A 7,496-nucleotide genomic window follows, 5' to 3' on the forward strand; every position below is an offset into this window, starting at 1 on the left:
TTAACTTTGTCTAGTATGGGTTCACCCGATTTAGACTTCAGTGAAGCAGTTTTGTTAATTATGGGTCCTGTAGCTCTCCTGATCCCGTTATACATATTTTTTATATTTCCTGTATCAGCTGCATATTGGATAGACTTGGAGAGCTCCATCCAGTAGTTGTTTGCAGCTTCTCTTACAGCCTTTTGAACTGCCCTTTTGGAAAGCCTCAGTGCAGCCAGCGATGTAGGAGATGGGTTGGCCTTGTATGAGAGCAAGGACAAACGCTTTGCCTCAATCAGAGGGTTGAGGGTAGCAAAGTTGGCATCATACCAGTCATGCCAACTCTGCTACCCTCAATAAATATGTATATATATATGTATATATATGTTTATATATGTATATAAATATGTATATATATATGTATGTATATATATGTTTACATATGTATATAAATATGTATACATATATATATATATATATATATATATGTATATATATGTTTATATATGCATATAAATATGTATACATATATATATATGTATATATATGTTTTTATATGTATATAAATATGTATACATATATATATATATGTTTATATATGTATATAAATATGTATACATATATATATATATATGTTTATATATGTATATAAATATGTATATATATGTATATATATGTTAATATATGTATATAAATATGTATACATACATATATATATATATATATATATATATATATATATATAATCAGTTATGAAAGTGTATATAGCAATAAATCTACACAGAATTTTCTGGGTTTCATCCCCATAAGTACTTGTCAAACATATATTTTAATCATTTATTGAACACTGTTGAAGTAATTAATGAAAATCGACACATAAAATATTAAAACATCACTGATGTGGACAGATTAAACATATAAATAACGAAAATATAATAAATGCATGAATATAAGTAAAAAAAAATAACGATATGTATGCGTTTGTGGATCCCAATAACCAATCCATCTTTACATTTACTTATCTGATAATAGGATTTTGATGCCAGCATCCTAACGATGTTCGTTCACGCGCAAAGTTTCAACGGGGATTTTCGAAATCCACCGCTCTTTAGCCTCGCTTTCAGATAACTCTTATAGATGACAGGACATGTTCTTTGGATTCCGGACAACAAAAAATGGACATCCATTTATGCTCTGTCGAGCTGACTATAACTGGAATACGAAAGTAATCTTAGTTGTCCTCTCTCGGATGAGCATTCGATTGAACTGAACGTCAATAATTCCCAGATTTAACTTTCTGATTGAAGTATAATCGGAATTTCATCAACTATCGAGTTTCAAACAACACTTTGGCCATTAAATGAGCTATCGTTATTTTTGACTTGGATTTTTTATCATGGCGCATTTATTTATTGTGCTTTATATATATATATATATATATATATATATATATATATATATATATATATGCACATAAAGTTATGAACAGCATATATGGCCCGAGCAAAGCTATGCTGAACTATTAGTATATATATATATATATATATATATATATATATATATATATATATATATATATATATTTGCCCGAGCAAAGCTATTCTGAACTACTAGTATATATATATATATATATATATATATATATATATATATATCAAACGTTATTTATATATATATATATATATATATGCACATAAAGTTATGAACAGCATATATGGCCCGAACAAAGCTATGCTGAACTACTAGTATATATATATATATATATATATATATATATATATATATATATATATATATGTATTTGCCCGAGCAAAGCTATTCTGAACTACTAGTATATATATATATATATATATATATATATATACTAGTAGTTCAGCATAGCTTTGCTCGGGCCATATATGGTGTTCATAACTTTATGTGCATATATATATATATATATATATATATATATATATACATATATATATATATATATATATAATGTTTTACTCATTTCTAGGTAACCTACATCTAAAATTTTAAATGTTTAGGCCAAAAATTTGCTGAATAGTTTGCTAGAGACCGCAATGGTCAACTCTTTTCAACTTTACCCCTTTGGTAGCCAAATCTTCGGCCAAAAACCGATTAAAACGCTTGCGCTATGTCTGTATATACTTTATGTAAAATTTCAAATATTTAGACCAAAAATTGGCTGAGACGTCACATTTTTTTTTAAATTTGACCCCAATTTTGACTCCTTATAATTTATTGTTTTGGGCTCAAATTGAGTAAAAAAGTTAGATCCATGTCCAAGGAACCTACACATAAAATTTCAAGTGTTTAGACTGAAAATTGGCAGAGGAGTTTGGTAGAGTTTTTAAAGGTAAACTCGTTGAACTTCGACACCCAACAGCCAAATTTCTGGCCGAAAACCAATTAATTTTTTTCCCCAAATCTTAATATCTTTTATGTCAAATCTCGAGTCTGTAGACTGAAAATTGACAGAGTAATTTTGTGGGGAAATGTACACACACACATACACACACACACAATTTCACTTATATATATATATATATATATATATATATATATATATATATATATATATATATATATATAGGAAGTTTGCGTGTTTGTGTCTGTAAGTTCGTTTCTAGGGACTCCTAAACGGCTGAATCAATTTTTTATAAAATTTCACACAAAATATTTTATATGCCTGGCTGTGTTTCTAGATAAGTTTTTTTTAATCGAAATTATCGATAATTGATAATCGATTAATCCGATAAAAGAATGAAACAGGGTATTTTGACTAAAGTTAACACCTTACATAACCTAACATCACTGGTGCATTTTGGAGAAACATTATTACAGCACAAGCACAAAAAGTCCGACATATGAATTTCAACAGTACGTTTTTTGATATAGCGGAGGCACGTTCAAAATGAACGTTTCCGTGTGAAGCACATGTGTAACATGATACTTGACATTTTCATTTTAAAGTTACATTCAAGCCATTATCACCGCACAAGCAGTAAGGCCAGACATATAAAATCAACAGTGGTTTCTTTGATATGACAGGGCACTGTCAACTTGAATGTTTCTATTTAGAGCAAAATTGAAGCATGATACTGGACTTCTACCTTTTAAGCTTCAATTTATGTAAAAAAAATAAATTTTTATAAGGATCAATATTGTTTAACGTCGGTGATTGAACGATATTCTCCTTAGAATTTATGGAACGATTTCGGAGGCACGTCTAGATCGCATAGTTAAAGATAAGGATAATGTGACCATATTACTTACCCTATTGTCTAAAATATATACTCAATAATTCATAAAGGCAAGTTAAATAATAATAATAAAAATAATAATAATAATAATAATAATAATAATAATAATAATAATAATAATAATAATAATTATTATTATTTTTATTATCATTATTATGCGCACATGTTCATTGAGAAAATATATTTTCACAATCATAATGATTCATTCATAAAATATAAATAAAACTGTATATAAAAGAAATGCTAACATTTTAAAATGCAATGTTCACCGTATCATTTAGACTATATATTGCAAACTTTATAATGAATTGTTTATTAATTTAGGAAATTACTTTATACAAACAAACACACACCACACACACAGACACACACACACACATATGTGTGTGTGTGCGCGTGTGCATGTGTGTGTGTTAACTTTTGATTTTCGAAGAACACCTGGTCAAAAATATGCTTAATTAGCAGGAAAAAATGAGAAATATATTTAATCAACAAATATTGATAGTATTTTTCTGGATAGTGCAAAAAATTATTTTAGAGGCAGAAAAAATAACACATAGTACAAAATAAGAAATACTAAAAATACTGTGAAAGTAATATTGTGCTACATAGTTCAATGCAAACAATAAAATTACATTGTAAGATATAACTGTCCAGCGTTTAGCGCCGAAATTACTGCCAGTTCCTTTCTCACACCATTTACACCACTTTAAAATAGAAAATTATTCCCAACTTGTAGTAACAATGCACTTTAGTATAAATTGAATTCATTCGAAAGTATCGCAAACAAAAGTAAATAATATAAATCGTGATGTATCCAGCAGTCGCGCGAGAGTAGAGGCTTTCCATGGGGTTCCGATTTCGAATCTCGCTAGATTCAGACACTTTGCTAAGTTGTAGACAACGAAACACGTGTCAGTGTATAATTATATTTCAAACTAGCGGGGGTACCCGGCGTTGCCCGAGTGTTTGTTTCCGGGACGGGGGGAGTTTTAAAAAATGTTATGGTAGGTAAGTAGGAAGGATCAAACCCGGAGTCATGAGTAAAAGTAGGAAAATAAAGTGTGAAAAAAAAACAAAAAAAAAACATCTGCAACGTTAACAGTTCGGCCACCAAGAAAAGTCCATTCCAGTTGTTTAGGAAAAAAAAACGACTACGGTAGGTCGACGCGAACGTGAAAATATAATGTGAATTGTCCAGCACGCTAACCACTAGTCCACAGAGCACTGCAGCTTAGCTTAGTGATTTTAAATAACTTCACATGAAAGAACTACGAAGCCAAACCGGTGTTCTCTTCTCAACTGTTCCTTGTGAACGATCCCCAAACGGTGTTAAGTGGTGGCAGGGGGAAGAGGAATTTATTAGAGAGAAAATATTTTACCACTTCCATTGATCTTAACCGATTTTGGCCGTGACTTCTCAGCAGAAAAAGTATAGAAATCTAAGATTATCGAGGAATTTGAGAAATAATAAGCCTATAACACACCTCAGATATTGTTCTGCCGTTTGTGCATATTATATTTGCATGAAATATCTTGATTTTTAATCCTATTAAGGTCAAAATCCTACCGGAAAAAATGAGTTCATTTTATTTATATAGAGAAGACAATATATATGTCACTCCCCATTTGGGGGTATCAAATTAATAAAAGGAAAAATGATGGAAGTAAAAATTCACTTTCGTATAAATAATTGAATTCATTCATGCAAACAAAAACAAATGCATGAGATCTCTATAAATATTTACCAGATCCGAATCTCCTGGCCAGCAGTAATCGTGATACCCTGCACTTATGATTCTCGAACTGATGAAACACTAGTGTCCATAGGTATTAAAAAATGATTATAATAAAAATTGTTGAGCACTCTAAGTTGGAGTTAAAGGTCGGTCACTTAAGCTTACACACGCAGACCATGACGTCATAATCATAAGGTCACTATAACTATCTTGACATTAAAAAATAATAAATGTTTATATTTCAACGCTATTTCTCGCGGTTAATGTTTGCCCTGCGGATTTGTTCTTTGCTAATGGAGTCAGAGATGGCTTCGGGGTCGGGTTCGAATCACCCGACTGCCGGTAATCGTCACATCCTGCACCAATTTAATATATATATATATATATATATATATATATATATATATATACACGCATATATATACACACACACACATATATATATATACACACATATATATATATACATATACACACACACACATATATATACACACACATATATATATATACACACACACATATATATATATACACACACACACACATATATATATATATATGTTTTTGTTAACGATACTTTCTTAAATTAATTCAAGTATTTGTATGAAAGTGCATTTTTACCTAAATGGTTGTTGGGAATAATTTTAAAGGGAAAATTATCCCAAAAGCATTTAGGTTAAAAATGCACTTGCGTATAAATACTTAAATTGATTCAAGAAAGTATCGCTAACAAAGACAAATAAAAACATCTACATAAAAGTGGTACATTTAGTAGTTCGGCGAGGTTAGCCGCGTGGTAGAGGTTTAGACTTCTTAGCACGAGGTGCCGATTTCGAATCTCGCAAGATTCAGCCACTCTAATGAGCCGTGGACGACGAAACACGTGTCAGTAGATGATTATATTTTAAAAATAATATATATGCCGCTCCCCATTAAGAGGGTACCAGATTGGTCAATGGGAAAATTATTCCCAACAAGTATTTAGATAAAAATGCACTTTCGTATAAATACTTGAATTCATTCAAGGAAGTATCGCTAACAAAAACAAATAAAAACATCTGCATAAAAGTGATACATTTATGTATATATATATATATATATATGAATAAATAAATATATATACTAGCAGAAGTACCCGTCTTTGATTGGGTTCAAAAACAGCCTACAGAAAATGAACTGTGATTGATGAAAGTGTGATAGGTTATGAAAAGGAAGACGTTGTAAAGAGATAAGTTTTGATACTCAAAAATTTTACCCTAAGCAAAATATGATCAAAGTAAAGATAATTTTTGCGAAAATATATTTTTTTATATCAACTTTGTTTCCATTCGTAGCCAAGAGTGACCAACAACATGATGTTTCCTTACAAAGAGAAAATGTTATATATATATGATAATATAAATATACAAGAAATAAATGTTACCATAGTCAATAAAAGTTACTTTTATGGTAGAAAAGTTCATCGGTTTGCATTTTTAAGTAGATTGTAAAACAATTTTTATTTTAATTCACGAACCGGTTATAAAAAAAATCAAAATAGCAGCGACTTTGAAATGGAAAGCCCCATTTTCAATTTGAAGGAAGGGCACCTGAGCATTCTGTGTTAACAATTTAAGAGAGTTCCGTCAGGAATATTTATAAACATATTTTAATGTTTTCCATTATTTTGTGCTTGAGGAATATTGGATTATGGCATGTGTAGTTTCGCCTGAAATTTCGTTTTGATTTCGATTCGCTGAAATTATTTCAAGTAAAGAGCATTAAAAACTATTTCAAAACACTCTTACTAAATAATATCGACGAAATATCGAAAAACAAAGAAACAAACACAGTTTTGAAAAATAATGACGCTTTACTTACTTTAGTAAAATAATCCGAAACAGCAAAATGGGATATTAAAAAAGTAAACACGGGATTACTTTAGCTTTTTAAAGCAAAGAATCGATATAAATATGAATAAGAAAAAAATGGCGCCCTTTTCAAGCAGAACAGCTTCGTTTCAGTTTTACAGTATTGAACGGTGTAGTATTGCGCTGTCGGATTCAGGGTTGTACTATTGTAATGAAAAGAACACGCAGAAAGGGTTGTAATCAACTGAGTTCCTTCTAGTGCACTGACAAAAAAGCTTAAACAGATATATAAATAAAAATGAAAATGGTTATGTAAATGTTTTTAAAAGGACACGTAATCACGTGAGCAGGATTTTTTCCTTCTTTTGGCACGATAACAAGTAACGGTCTTATTTATTATCATTTATCTATTTATCTATTTTCGAAAGTGTGCCACGTGCAAGCGGAGAAGGAAAAAAACAGAGTTATGCAAAATTTGTGTCGAGAATTGTTTAAAGTTCCGACTTTTTTTGGCTTTCATTTAATTAAGAACGTGAATTTATGAGGTGAATTTATTCGACACAATATGATTCAACTCAAAATAAATAAATAAAAGCTAACGTGAATTAAGATAAAAGTTGAGGTGTTATTGCGGACCCTCCCCCCCCCTTTTAAAA

The sequence above is a fragment of the Euprymna scolopes genome, chromosome 42 (assembly GCF_053919585.1).
Source record: "Euprymna scolopes isolate OS-2025 chromosome 42, ASM5391958v1, whole genome shotgun sequence".
Classification (NCBI taxonomy): domain Eukaryota; kingdom Metazoa; phylum Mollusca; class Cephalopoda; order Sepiida; family Sepiolidae; genus Euprymna; species Euprymna scolopes.